The sequence below is a fragment of the Macaca fascicularis genome, chromosome 7 (assembly GCF_037993035.2).
Source record: "Macaca fascicularis isolate 582-1 chromosome 7, T2T-MFA8v1.1".
NCBI classification, from domain to species: domain Eukaryota; kingdom Metazoa; phylum Chordata; class Mammalia; order Primates; family Cercopithecidae; genus Macaca; species Macaca fascicularis.
Genome location: NC_088381.1, coordinates 9,748,914 through 9,764,701, shown reverse-complemented (window position 1 = coordinate 9,764,701; position 15,788 = coordinate 9,748,914). Strand labels below are relative to the sequence as shown.

General features: G+C 39.3%; 1 protein-coding gene across 7 annotated transcripts in view; it reads right to left on the bottom strand.

Annotated features, from left to right (window-relative positions):
- Positions 1-15,788, bottom strand: part of RYR3 (ryanodine receptor 3) — a 566,003-nt gene that overhangs the window by 377,873 nt on the left and 172,342 nt on the right. The window lies entirely within an intron of this gene.

The following is a 15,788-nucleotide window of genomic DNA, read 5'->3' as shown; positions in this document are numbered from 1 at the left end:
ATGATGAGAGCTTATGAGCACAAAGAAGGAAACAACAGACATGAGTCTACTTGAGGGTGAAAGGTGGGAGGAGGGAGAGGAGCAGAAAAAATAACTATTGGGCACTGGGCTTAATACCTGGATGATGAATGATCTGTACAATAAACCCCTGTGACATGAGTTTAACTATGTAACAAACCTTCAAGTGTACTCCTGAACTTAAAAGTTAAAAAAATAAGGAACATAAAGCTGCTTATGTAAATGTCTGAAAATCTTAATTTCTAAAAAAATTGTAGGCATTTCCTTCATAAAACAGGTCCTCGTGTGACAGGTAGCAAAACTCAGGCCTGAGAGGTCATTTTGCATCATATTTTACAGTAAGTTAGAGGGAGAGGAAAGCCAGATCTCTTGAATCACTATCCAAAAAAGTAGTATGATTTGTGAATTATGAGCATGCACATAACTTCAAAATACAACACAAAAGGTCATAACCATGACTTAGGTTTTACCTCCTGGTTTTAAAATATCCATGAAGAATCAACATGATAGATGTAACATGACTTGGGGTTTTTTTTTCTTTCTTTTTTTTTTTTTTTTTTTTGAGATGGAGTCTCACTGTGTTGCTCAGGCTGGGGTGCAGTGATGCAATCTTGGCTCACTGCAACCCCTACATCCTGGGTTCAAGTGATTCTCCTGCCTCAGCCTCCCAAGTAGCTGGAACTACAGGCATGTGCTACCATGCTCCCCTAATTTTTTTTTAGTTTTAGTAGAGACGGGGTTTCACTGTGTTAGCCAGGATGGTCTCGATCTTCTGACCTCGTGATCTGCCTGCCTCAGCCTCCCAAGTGCTGGGATTATAGGCGTCAGCCACTGTGCCCGGCCATGACTTGGGTTCTTAAAAGTCAAGTTCTAACACAAACACAATATACCATTTTATTTCTTTTTCCATGTAAAAACAACACCTAGAAAAGAGACGTTCTAATGACAGAAAAAAAAAAAAAAAAGGCAAGGTTGTGATCTAATTATTAAGTTCAGGAGTCTGTGGAGGAAGAAAAAAATACTGCTAATCGAGACCAAAATAGCAGCTATTAGGTCTAAAGAGCAAAGTACTAAGCGTGGCAGAGGTGCCTCATGTATGAATAATACCTGTTCATAATTCACCTGGGGCCACTGGCCTGCTGTGAGCAAGTAAATGACAAATGAACAGCAGACCTATGGTGCTACTTTACACACTGAATAAATTCTCTGTGAAGATTCCCACCACTGAGGTGCAGATTGCTTTTAAATAAGAATAGGGGTTTGGTATTGCCTCAAGCAGATAAGTTATCAAGACAGCATTAATAACTCAAGTAGGCAGGAGGACAATACAGATGAGGAGAGATCTCAGAGTTAAAAGGTGGATTTTTTTTCTTTTTTACTATGGGTTCAACAGATGACAAATGCATTAATAAACTTAACACATGTTGCACTTGACTTCTATGCTATTTCTTTAGATATCTGTTTCCCTTCTCCATTCCTTGACTGTTAGAAATAGCAGAGCATGAGGAGCAATGTGGACATAGAAATGGGAAGAGAACTTCCTGAAAGAAAACAGTTCAGCTGCCGATCAGGAAGAACTGGAATGTGGAGCCATGTTTTTCAGAATCTGAACATAGTTAGGATTGCATCCCAACCCTTCACCTTGAAGATGCATATGGACCAATACGAAATGAGCCTTTCTGCCCTGCCTGCATGTGACAGCAATAATCCCTGGCCCAACGGGAACAACAGCCTGATGTAGGCCAGTTTCTCAGTGCACAGTGCCCACCGTGGTCCCCCTAGAACCTCACCACAGGGCCAGCCCACCATATGTGCATAATACTGAACATTCTTAGTGAACTCTGTTCACCCAAAATGTTGGGCAGCAAGCCTTGAACTTGTAAACAGGCACTCTGGTAGCTAAGATAAAAAAGAATGTCTAGGTCAAACAGAATGACGATCCAGCCTCTATCTCCTACATGCCACTACATGCCCACCATGCTCCAGAAGACAGCAGGATTAAACCTATAAGTCTCATGCCCTTGTTTTGTTTCCTTTCGGCAACTGCCACTATCTAAATCCTCTGCTGTATCATTTTTCCTCTTCTGTATTTTCATTTTCTTAATTCCCTCACCCTCCATTCACCTGACTCAGCCTTTTGCCCATTGCAAACCTCCTGCTGGAATGCCTGCTCTGTGATCAATATGCTCCATCCTCCATCATCCACACCACACTGTTTTTTTTTTCTTTTGAGACGGAGTCTTGCTCTGTCACCCAGGCTGGAGTGCAGTGGCGTGATCTCAGCTCACTGCAACCTCTGCCTCCTGGGTTCAAGCAATTCTCATGCCTTGCCTTCCCGAGTAGCTGGGACTACAGACGCCCACCACCACACCTGGCTAATTTTTGTATTTTTAGTAGGGATGGGGTTTTGCCATTTTGGCCAGGGTGGTCTTGAACTCCTGGCCTCATGTGATCCATATGCCTCAGCCTCTCAAAAGTTATGGGATTACAGTCATGACCCATTGCACCCAGCCATCTGTCCCAAAGTTCTCCCTGAGCACCACTTCTCACTCCGAGCCTGAACAAATGAAACTCAGCTCCTCCCAAAGGACCCTGCTTCCCTTGGGGACTTCCCAATCACAGGATACTCATTCTCTCACCAAATAACTCAGGCTCACAAGGTGGGGCCTATGTTCTTCTCCTGCTCAGCAGTGGTTTCAGATCATTATTCTTCCACAAGCTGTTAACTCTAAGATTTACACACCTGGCAACATCACCCTCCACTCCCTTCCTCTTTGATGTTGGTGTACTTTGACCTATTATTCCTTTACTGAAATCTGTCTTCTCTTCATTTCTGCTCCTAGTGATTTGAACATTCATATTGATACGGTTTTGTGTCCCCCAAAAAGATATGTGGAATTCCTAACCCCCTGTACCTGTGAATATGACCTTATCAGATATAATGAAGTTGAGATGGAGGCCTTCTTCCAAGATGATTGATGTCCTTTATATGAAGAACAAAATGCTATGCACAGGCAAAGACATGCACAGAGAAAAAAGCCACGTAAAGATGGAGACAGAGATTGGGGTTCTGCTTCCACAAACCAAAGAATGCCTAAAGCTACCAGAAAATGGAATGGGCAAGGAAGTATCCTGCCCTAGAGACTTTGGAAGGAGCATGGTCCTGATAACACCTTGATTTCCAATTCTAGCCTCCAGAACTGCAAGAGAATAATTTGTTGTTTTCAGCCATCTAGATTGCAGCAGTTTGTTACAGTAGACCTACTAATGAATGAATATTCCATCTTACAACTCCTCAGTTATTTGGCTTTCTTTTTATCAACGATCTTCCACACTCCACGTCAGTCACACCCTCTGATAGTCACACATGTAGGGGTTGTTTCCATGAAATTCCTCTACTCTGAGACCTCTGATTGAGACAGGCCACTGTCTAACCATCTACTCATCTTCCAACTTGCTTGCTCACTCATTAAACTACTCTCTCTACTATTTATATCCCTTTATACATTTTCACTCTTATCTTTGGTTCTTTCCTCATTCAGCTTAAATTCCAAGATTCCATGGTCCAATCTCCTAAACTCTTTTGCCCCTTTGTTGTTTATCATACTTGCCTGGCAACACTTTGATCCTGGCTGAATTTAACCATCCACTTTCTTCTTGCCTGTGCTGGGACTGCTGCAGAGAGTGACACCATCTAGAAAACAGGTAGCACTAAAAATTCATGGTCACCATCCTCAAGTGGTCTTCAACCCTATGCTCTCACACTATTTGGAAATGTCATTACTCTTCTCTAGGCAGCTCACTCCAAAACTTTCTGCACAAAAACCTACAGATCCAACCTCATCCTTGACATTTTCCTTCTTCTTCAATGGAATGTGAGTTCCTCATTTATTTGAAAGTCAGTTGCTTGTCTACGTTCTTAACACCAGGCCTTTCCACCATATCAGCAATTTTGCACACTAACCACCTCTCCCCTCTCCTGTATCTCCCCTCTCTTCTTTTCTACATATATTCTCCCCTCAGCATTTAAACATTCTGAAGTCTTTCCTGTTACAAAAATCCTTCCATGCTAAGACCCTGTCCTGCTATCATTCTCTTTCAGAGATGCCTCACTGGTTGTCTTTATTTTCTTAGTTTCTTCTTATCCCTCAAGTTCTCTAAATAGGCTTCTGTCCTCACCAAATGCCATTGAAAGAGCTCCCTCCAAAGTTTCCACTGGCCTCCATGTCACTGTATCTAATGGACATGCCATCTTCTCCGAGTGGCATTCTACCCTATGACTATATTCCTTCTTGACACTCTTCTCTTTATTTCTGTGACTTCTATGACACACATGCCTATTTCTTTTCTGATCTCTTGGGATGTTCCTTCTTATCGTTTCTCTTTCTCCATTCATTTTTAATTATTGGCATTTCCCAGACCCTCCTCTCTCTTTAATACACATTTTCTGTATTCACTCTCATAGTGTGATTTTTACTAACTCCTTTACTAAGGAGTTACTTAAGCCAGTAACTCCTGAACATTACTTCCATGCAATGTTTTGAACTCTTTTGAACTCTTAAGCCATATATACAGATGCCTACCAAAATTTTCTGTTGGATGTCTTACAGGCTTTTTGAATTCCACATGACTAAAGTTTAGTTAATAAATTCCATCACCTCCTCCTGTCTTCCTTTATCCCTCCCCAATATATGCCCCATTTCACTCAATGATATGCCAGCCAGTTACAGGCAGCTAAAACCTGTAACTCTAGCATCATACTTGACTCCTCCTACCTTGATCCCTTTGCCACCCCATGAATTCTGTTATCCATACCTGAATTCAATGTAATCCAAGCCTATTCACATGAGGAATCTATATAATGATTACAAGTCTACGTTTTCCTTCAGCAGTAAGTCCCTATACGTGTTCAGCTCCCATCCTTGCTACTTCAAAATCTGTGTCCTCATCACCTATCTTTTCTTTTGCATATGCCAAAGCCATCCACAATTTAATTCCCTCTCTAGTTGTGCCCATCTATTAGAGAAGGAATTAAATTGAGTGAAGCTTTGGCATAAGCAAAAGAAAGTTCTATCTTTTGCATATGCCTATCGTTCTGTCTTTTGGAACCTTCTCTCTCCTTTTCCAGGGCCCTTTTCCTCTCTCCATAGAAACATGCTTGTGTCTCTTATGAAAACTTTTTCTTTACAACTTTAAAACTTTTTTTTTTTTTTTTTGGAGACAGAGTCTCGCTGTGTCTCCCAGACTGGAGAGCAGTGGCACGATCTCGGCTCACTGCAAGCTCCGCCTCCCAGGTTCACGCCATTCTCCTGCCTCAGCCTCCCGAGTAGCTGGGACTACAGGCACCCACCACCACACCTGGCTAATTTTTTGTATTTTTAGTAGAGACAGGGTTTCACCTTGTTAGCCAGGATGGTCTCAATCTCCTGACCTCGTGATCCACCCGCCTCAGCCTCCCAAAGTGCTGGGATTACAGGCACAAGCTACCACGCCTGGCAAAACTTTTTCTTTATAAAACTTCAATTCTGCTTCAACCACCAATTTTTTTTCTCTTCTTCATTTAAATACTCAACTTCTTTTAAAGAGCAATAAATACTCACTGATGAGGTTCTGGTTCAGGTAACAGTGGAACTACTTATTGCAAAATAATCCTCCTGCTAATAACAATTATACATTCTGGATAAATATTTAAATAAATAACTGTTTGAAACCACCAGGGAGCAATCTAGAACTGAAAGGAGTATTACTTTTTAAAGATGAGAATCCAATCAGGTGCTACACACATTTAATTAAATTTTCTTCTAAGGGTACTCTCCTGTTCATAGGATCCATGGGGAATAGATGTCAAGAAAAAGGCTTGAAGGAAGTAAGAGATCTGAGTCTGGGGCTACCAGAATGTCTGGAAATAGAAGAGGAGAAATGTTAGAAAGGAGGAAACCACCACAGATGAATAAAACCCAAGATCAGTATACAAATTCCCTTCAATTTCTTTGCCAACTCATAAGCTATATAAGACAGCGTTGCTAGAAAGCAACAGCTAAAATGCTTAGAATAAGCAAAAGTTTCAATAGTTACTTATTTCTGGAATGCAAAATTTGGTTTCCAAGTCTGGCTATTTACAGGGGTTTAGGAAATACTGCAGGCTTTTCATTAAAACTCCAAAAGGCTACATCTGGAGACCAGGAACAGTACACCTTAGAACTAAGGGCAGAACTAAAATGGAGCAAGCTGGCACCAGATGAAAGCGGACTAGTAATTTAACTGCCTGCTACAACAAAATACAATATTCCTCAGGGGGCAGATGACAGAAACCAGAATAACTATAAAATATCATCTACAATGTTCAGTATAAAATTTAAAAATACTACATATTAAAAGAAACAGGAAAATGTGACTTATAACCAAGAGCAAAATCAGTCATTAGAAGCAGACCTATAGACATTCAAGATGTTGAATTAATAGTCAAGGATTTAAATAATGATTATAAATTTATTAATGAATTTACCAAAAAAAAGAAAATAGGAATAATGGGAGAAGAGAGAGATAATGGAAGGGGAGAAAGAATAATAGAGGAGAGAGAAGAACCTTAGAAAATAAACAAAAACCTTAGAAATAAACTAGAATTTAAAAATAAAACCTGAAATAAATTCATTGGAGGAGGTTAATAGCATATGTACATTAAAAAATGGAATAAATATAAAATAGGTTAATGCAAAGTATTCAGGCAGATGCATAGATTAAAAAAATACTTGAAGAAAAATGGATAGAGTCATAGTGACCTGTGGAACGATATAAAACAATGTAACACAAAGTAGTTGGAGTCCCAGGAGACAGTAAACATGGCAGATAAAATATTTTAAGAAATAATGTCCCCCAAATTCTATATTTAATGAAAACAACCAAGAGATCCATAAAGCTCAGCTCATCAAAATTCAGGCAAGATAAATTTAAAGAAAACTACCCTCAAATGCATCATTCAAATTGCTAGAAACCTGACTGGGCATGGTGGCTCACACCTGTAGTCCCAGCACTTTTGGAGACTGAGGTGGGAGGATCACCTACGGTCAGGAGTTCGAGACCAGCCTGGCCAACATGGTGAAACCCTGTCTACAAAAATACAAAATTTAGCCAGGCGTGGTGGCTTGAGCCTATAATCCCAGCTACTCAGGAGACTGAGACAGGAGAATTGCTTGAACCTGGGAGGTGGAGGTTGCAGGGAGCTGAGATTGCACCATTGCACTCCAGCCTGGGTGACAAGAGTGAAACTCCATCTCAAACAACAACAAAAGAAGAAACCAAATTGCTAGAAATCAAAGATAAAGAAAAAAATGTTAAAACTTTCCAGAAGAAAAGGTTTGTTACATACAGAAGAATGATGATAAAAATGAGAGCTAACTTTCCATCATAAACAATGGAGGCAAAAGGGCAATAAGATGCCATCTTCAAAGTGCTGCAAGAAGAAGAAAAAAAAACTAAATAATGATTTTATATCCAGAGATAAATCCTTCAAAAACAGGGACAAAAATAAAGACATTCTCAGTGAAAAAAAAGCTTGGACAGTTTGTCTCCAGTAGACCTGAAGTATAAGAAACACTAAGGCATATCCTTAAGGCTGAAGGAAAATGCTACCAGATAGAAATCTGGATCTAGAGGAGAGAAAAAAAGAGCACTGAAAATGGCAAATACATTAATATTATAAAAGGCTATTCTTCCCTTTTATTAATTTCTTTAAAAGACTATTGACATTTTGAAACAAAAATAAAAATGTGTTACACATTTTATAACAGGTAGAAATAAAATCCCTGACAATAGCAGCACAAAAGATATAAGGAAATTTGTATAAATATGAACGCAAGGAAAACTGTGATAAGTTAACGATTTATATTTTAATTGCTAAAAGAAAAAGAAAAAAAAAGTATTCAAGGCCAGGCCTGGTGGCTCACTCCTGTAATCCCAACACTTTGGGAGACTGAGGCAGGTGGATCACCTGAGGTCAGGAGTTTGAGACCAGCCTGGCCAACATGGCGGAACCCCATCTCTACTAAATATACAAAACATTAGCTGGGCCTGGTGGCAGGTGCCTGTAATCCCAGTTACTTGGGAGGCTGAGGCAGGAAAATTGCTTGAACCCAGGAGGCAGAGGTTGCAGTGAGCTGAGATTGCATCATTGCACTCCAGCCTGGATGACAGAGAAAGACTCTGTCTCAAAATAAATAAATAAATAAATAAATAAATAAATAAACGTATTCAAAAATAATACTAAGAGGTAGAGCTAAAAAGCCAACAGAGAAGATAAAATGACATAACTTTATTTTCTTTAAAGGCAAAAAAGTAGAAAAAGAACAAAATCCAGAGGAGACAAAAGAATAGCAAGAAGGTAGACTAAAACCCAAGTATCTAATCATTACAATAAATGTAAATGAATAAAACATTCCAATTAAACACCAGAGACTGTAAAATGGGGTAGGAAAACAGTACTTAACTATATGTTGTTTATAAGGGATACATTTTAAATGTAAAGATATAAATACATAAGGTAAAACAAACTAATGAAAAAGATGTACCATATAAACAGTAAGCATAAGAAAGCTTATGGCTATACTCGTATCAAAGTATATTGTAAGACCAAGGACAAATAGGACAATTTGTTAATGACAAAAGGATCAATTCATCAAGAAAAACAAAAATTCTGAATACACATGCACCTAATAACAGAGCTTTAAAATACATGAAACAAAAGTGACAGAACTAAACAGAGACAAATCCTCAATCATAGTTTTTAACACCTTTCTCTCAGTAATTAATAAAACAAGTAGATACATTTCAGTAAGGACACAGAAGATTTGAACGCCGCTATTGACCATCTTGACATCCATAAAACCTACATCCAACAACCACAGGACACACCATGTTTTCAAGACATCGGAAACATTCACCAACATAGACCATATGCTGCGCCATAAAATAAGTCTCCATAAACTGGAAAAGATTGGAGTGATACACAGAATGTTCTCTGAGCACATCAGAATTAAAATAAAAATTAGTAACAATTAAAATGGATATCTCACTAATTCATTGTTTAAAACATCCACTCACTGATTAACACTTTTTATCTAACTCCCTCTGACTCTCCTTAATATTTTACTTTTAAAGTCACAAATATCCTCCTGATCCTTACATCTAGGCTTTCAAAAACTGGATTAGTTAATTCAGTACATGGGCAACTTAACTAAGCCAATCAACATTTTCTGAGGACCTAATATGTGTATGACCCTGTGCTGATACTAAAAGCTACTGCTTAAATATAGCACTTCTGATGTGTTAGGAACTGCTGTAAAGCATATTACTATTCTGAACCTGTGTCATTGAATTTTCATAATAATCCTATGAGATGGGTATAGTTTGAAGGATGAAGAAACTGAGGCAGAGAGAGGTAAAGTCATTTGCCCATGGTCACACAGCTAAGTGTTGGAGCCAGAATTACCAGTCCAGGTAGTCAGACTCCAGGGTCAAGTTTATTAAGCACTGTGCTATACACAGCTATACAAAGTCCTTGATTTCAGTGCTCACAGACTGGTGGAAAGGCAGAAGAAAAGTCAGATAAACTATCATAAATTAATGCAGTAGATGTTTTGCACCCCTCCTCCCCAGTCTTACCGTGTCTGGGTACCTCTATCACAATATAGAGGCACATAGTAATCTGCCTTAGATCCCTTTAGAAACTTACTTTAAAGAAAATACATGATAGTCTCATTTATATTGTAAAATATTAGCTGTAAAAAAATTTAACACTGCTTTATGACACACTCAGAGCATTTGCATTTTACTAGTTCCTGTTTGATTTAAGCAAAATATATATTTCTAACTTAGGAATGGCCAGACAGTCATAGGACAGATGTAGAAAAGTTGTGGGAGGGGTATGGAGATGTGCCCAGGCATTTCTGAAGTCTAATTACATGGAGTAATATGCCTTCTTTACCCTTATGTAAGTTGGATCCACGATACTCTTTATTTCTGAATATTACAGAAATTAGACAGTGATTCAGGTTTGGAATGAACAATCTTCATTAAGTCACTTAACTCAGTTTAAATTCTTATACCTTTCTTCTTTGTAAATGAAGGCAATGTTTGCTTTGTAGAGTCATAAAGAGTAAATGAAAGCAGTTGTCACCCACAGCACTACTTGGGACATAGCACATGATGTCTGATAAATGTTAAAAAAAAAAAAAAGTCAAAATCTCAGCTTATACATCTCTTCAAATTACATGACAAGGGAGTTTTTAAAAAAACTAAGTTTTATAATAGCTTGGTCTTTCATAAGATCTCAGGTCCATAGAGAATACTATGTACTAACATACATCAGAAGTTCAAAGAAGGGTGTACAACCTTAGGATGAGCCTGTCTCTGCAAATCTTCACAGACTTAATTTTTTAGGAGGAAAGAGTAATCTCTTTCTCAGCTAAAGAATCTAAAAATAACAGAAAGTAAGTTATTTTTAGCCAAAGATGCAATCTTAATTTATGTCATCTACATAATGATGTTTGCACAACAGCTAATGTTTAATCCTGGGTCTTGAGAGCCTACATAACTCTCAGAAACAATAGTAGACTATTCCCCCTTCATTCTCCGAACAGGAGATGAAAACAGGAAAATGAAAATTTCCATTGGATTTCAAAATTGTATTTTTCAGTTTGAACAAGCCATGATCAGTAAGAACAGAAGTATTCCTCAAAAAAGAGGTGGGACTTCACTGTTAAATACCTAGAGCCCCAAGACTCTAGACATGCCACTGGCTTTTTAAAGGGCACTAAGGTAAATTGTTTTACTCCACCTATTTTAGTTTCTGCTTCCTTAAAAATCAATGCAACAAACCTTGGTCTGTTGTAACTATTTTTTTTTTTTTTTTTTTTTTTTGAGACGGAGTCTCACTCTGTCGCCCAGGCTGGAGTGCAGTGGGGCGATCTCGGCTCACTGCAAGCTCCGCCTCTCGGGTTCACGCCATTCTCCTGCCTCAGCCTCCCAAGTAGTTGGGACTACAGGTGCCCGCCACCAAGCCCGGCTAATTTTTTGTATTTTTTAGTAGAGACGGGGTTTCACCGTGTTAGCCAGGATGGTCTCGATTTCCTGACCTCGTGATCCGCCCACCTCGGCCTCCCAAAGTGGTGGGATTACAGGCATGAGCCACCGTGCCTGTCCTGAAACTTATTTTAAACAAAAAATAGTTCCCATATTCCTCCCATTTCTTGATGATGATCTACTATTAAGAAAGGTGAAAGTTGGGATTTGGAAGGGTATTGGGGTTCTGGGTATATCTAACAAGGCCGTAGTAAAATAATTGTCATCATTGAAGATTACTGGGGGATAAGTGTTATGACATTTTTTTGTATCCTTTTGCATGAGAATTTGACCTTCAGTTAACTCTCCAGTTTTGTTCCCATGGTCACCTGCTACAACTTGTATGTAAATTATGTTACCAGGGTACATTGCTTGTGGTGAAAATGATCCCTGATTGATAGCTGCATGTGGATTGGGAAGACTATCAACACGTATTTTAGAAAGGCATATCCTTGGAGTGCAGTGACTCTTGTAGCTGGGGCTGCCTTTGTGGAGTCCTCAAAAGCTGTGCCCATGGAATTATCACAGATATGTTGGCTCCAATGATCTATGAGGCTTTTAAGCCATGGTAACTCTCACACATACTTGATGTGGACCCTCTCATCTCTTTGCACCTGAGCTGTCATCTGGGGATTGGAAATCCAGAAGCCAGCTCCTAAATTGCTATAGGGGTTTCTGCCGAAATGCAGTGCTTGACACATCTCAGCTTGCAAGCCATGGTTCCCGTCCTATGTCCTTCTGAGAAGACTGATGCCAAGTGGTCTATGAGTGTCTTATGAGTATGGATGTAAAGTTGAACCAAAGACCCTCCCCACCCCCTCAAGTGGACACTGCAGATACAGAATAGATGAGATATAATATGAAGGACCAGAAGGATAGTATTAAATTCCTAGTGCCTAGGAACACATTTTCTATTGAATAAAAAGGAAAGGAAATAAACATTTGCTATGATAAAATGAACAAGAAATATTTCCTCTCTCTTTTTTTCTGGGTCTCTGGTTATAGCCCCTAGACTTTCTTTGTTTTGTTTTGTTTTGTTTTTAACAAAACAAGATACCTTTAAATTCCTAAACCTTTGCTTGTTTGAAAGGGAGCTAAATAATAGTGCTTCCATCAATTAATAGCAGTTTCAGGAGACCTTCAAGGAAGGGTGGACCATGGCATACAGGAATCAAAGTCCTGGGAGAGTTCCCTAGTGCTAAATAGTCTTCATGTCTACAGCAAGTGTTAATTATCTTAAACTCGTGCTCCTTACTCTTCTATCCTCTCACTCCGTTGCTTCCATATGATCTCCTTTTCTCAGGGTCAAACACTAAGAATAATTTTTGAGCACTTTATCTCTTTTTTCTCTGAAGTCTTTCTTCTCCATAGAATTCATCTCAATTTTCTCTGAGTCTCGATCAGCTTAAAATACCCTTGACTAGAAATGCCCAAGGTCACCAGTAGGCTCTGTAGCCAGCTGAGAAGAATGGTGTTTGATGTCTATGCCTCATGCCCAGCGCCAAGCTCGGAAACATACCTCCTCACCTCACTGCATGACTTACATTAGGATCCAAGAACCTAAGAATGGTACAGCTCGTTGAGAAATTTGATGGTAGAGAATTAGGGCAACTATTTAGTAATAAGGGAGAAGACAGCCAGCCAAAAGAGAGGCTTGCATAGTTGCAAATGACTGCAGGAAAGAATGAAGCTCTCGGAACCTGGGTTCATCTAGCAGGCTGCTCCCAGGAATGGTGACAAGAAATTCTAAATATCTGCTCTGTCCTTACCGTGAATTTGACCCTGTTTCTCTGTGAGAACCCTGATGGTGCACTTCCCTCATACTACATATAAAATAGGCACACTCATGCAAGGCTGGTGGTTATGTCAACTGTAAACAATTTGTATATCATTTTGGGAAAGCAGTTTAATAGTGTTCATGCTTCCGACACCATTAATTCTACTCCTGGATATTTACTCCCGAAAGCCAAAATAAACCAAAAAACCATATGCATATCATTTTTTGACCATTCATGAAGACCATAAAGCAATATGGAACTGGCTGAAATATTAAAGAAAAAAACCCAAAACACAGAATGTCTGAATAACCAGTATAAGTCCAACTTTGAAAACAGACAGGTATACGTGGACAAAGGCTAGAATGAAAAACAAATGAAAATAGTTGCGACAAAGTGGTAAAAATATGGATGAGATATATCTCTTTTTAAAATTCTTCAGGCTTGTTTGAAATTTAGAATGATATATTAAAATAAGAACAATCACTTAGTTAAGTGGACGTTAGGAAAGACATTTCCTCATCCCCAATTCATCTATGAGTGTATGACTTATCATTTCTATGGCCTGAGGGATACAAAGCATTCTCCGATTACAACACACAGTTGTTTCTAATCCAGCTTGGGTAAAACAACGATAAATCCAGAGCCATGTTTATAGAATCATCTAATTTGATAGTTAAATGAATTTGTAATTCCAAGACTTTCATTCTAAACTCAAGATTTAGTAAGCTCAGGAGCTGATCCGTAATCTTTCTTTTACACAAAATCAGACCTTGCAAGTCAAAAGGGATAACAACTTTATACTTAGCATTATTATCAACTCTAGCTATTAAGTACGCTGTATTAGTTCAGTACTATGTGCTATATATATGATTATTTCTCTTTATTTTCACAGTCCTTCTGAAAGATAATTAGTTTTCCTTAAAGAAGAAACTAAATCCTAGTTTAAATATCTTGTGCAATATGAAATCATAATAACCAATGGTTTTATCAAGCTTACAATGCACTAGGCAATTTACTAACCCATTTGATCCTGAGAGCAATCTTATAAGGTAGTTACTACTAAATTCCCATTAAGCAGATGAGGAAACTCAGCTCAGAAAAGTGAGGTATCTTGTCCAAGGTCCTGGTTTAGCCAGCAAGTGGTAGAGACACGATTCCAACTCTGACAGTCTAGCTCAGAGCCTGTGCCCTAAAGCGGGGTCCCCAAGCCCCGGGGCCACAGACCGAGTTTGTGGCCTGTTAGGAACCAGGCTGCACAGCAGGACGTGAGTAAGTATTACTGCCTGAGCTCCGCCTCGTGTCAGATCAGTGGCAGCATGAGATTCTCATAGGAGCATGAACCTTAATGTGAACTGTGCAAGCAAGAGTCCTAGGTTGCACGCTCCTTAGGAGAATCTAATGCCTGATGATCTGAGGTGGAACAGTTTCATCCTGAAACCATCTCCCACCATCTGTGGAAAAACTGTCTTCCATAAAACTGGATCCTGGTGCCAAAAAAGGATGGGAACTGCTGCCCTAAAGCACTGCCCTATACCCTACTTGATGGATGACTAGAAAAGGATACCACTTGTTTTCTAATTTAGGTCAATACACTTCCCATTGGATTGTCCTGCGTCTCATTTGGCAGATGAGAAAATTGCAAGCATGAGTGACTGACTTGACTTGTTCAGGGTCACATGAGTAGCTCATGGTTGAAAATTAACTTCTTGACTTCTAATCTAATGAACTTCCTGTTATCCCAGACTGCTGGGAATCAAAACAAACAAACAAACAAACAAACAAACAAAAAACCTAGCTAAGAACAAAAGCAAATGAGAAAAGGCCTTAGGAAAATCAAGTCAAAGATCTTTAAAAAGATAAAAATCTTCCTTGTCTCTCTTCTATCCCATATATTTTAATGGGACTCTGGCTCTCGCTCATCCTCATGGATGGATCAGTGACCTACATGGGGAAGGGAGAAGCAGTGATGTACAAAAGGGGCGTCTGGGGGACGTGGCCATCACCCTGGACATCTGGTGTTCCAGGTTTTAGCCAAACTCTCTGTGTATGTCTGTGTTGTATATGTTTATGTGGAAAATGGCATGCCAATAGGTGGGTCTTTTGGAAAAATGTTACCAATTTCTGATTTTTGTTTTTTTTAAAAAAAGGTTCTATGAGAAAACCTGAGCTTAGAAGGTGTGATGGTGGGTTTTACGTCAACTTGGCTAGGCCATAGTGCCATTATTCAGTCAAATGGCACTATAGGTTTTGATGTGAAGGCATTTTGTAGATATAATTAACATCTACAGTCAGTTAACTTTAAATAAAGGCTGTTAGCCTTGATAATTTCGGTATGCCTCATCCGATCAGATGAAGGCCTTCAGAACAACTGAGATGTCCTGGAAAAGAAGAAACTCTACCTTAAGACTACAACATTAACTCCTGCCTGAGTTTCCAGCCTACTGATGTTAACTACAGATTTCAGTCTCACTAGACCCTGCAACTGCATGAACTAATTTCTTAAAAGAAATCTCTATACACTTATCTGCTTACCTACCTACCCACCCATGCACTCACCCATCCACCCATCTGCCCATCTGTCCACCATCCATCCATCCATCCAGTTGACTTTGTTTCTCTAGAGAACCCTGACGGATATAGAGGTTTTCCCAGGACTGAAAAGCACTGCAAGAATGCTGAGCACATAGATCCACTTGACACACAAATCCTGAAAAGCAGAAACAGCCTGAAAATGGAGACAGAAAAGTTCTGCTGAAGAGACACAGCATTATTGCCACCATGCAGGCAGAGACCAGTGCAAACATTACTCTCTGCCCTCGTGTCACAGTGGGCAGACAGTTACAACAATCTCAGCGCAGTCAGAAGTGAAAGGGGTGT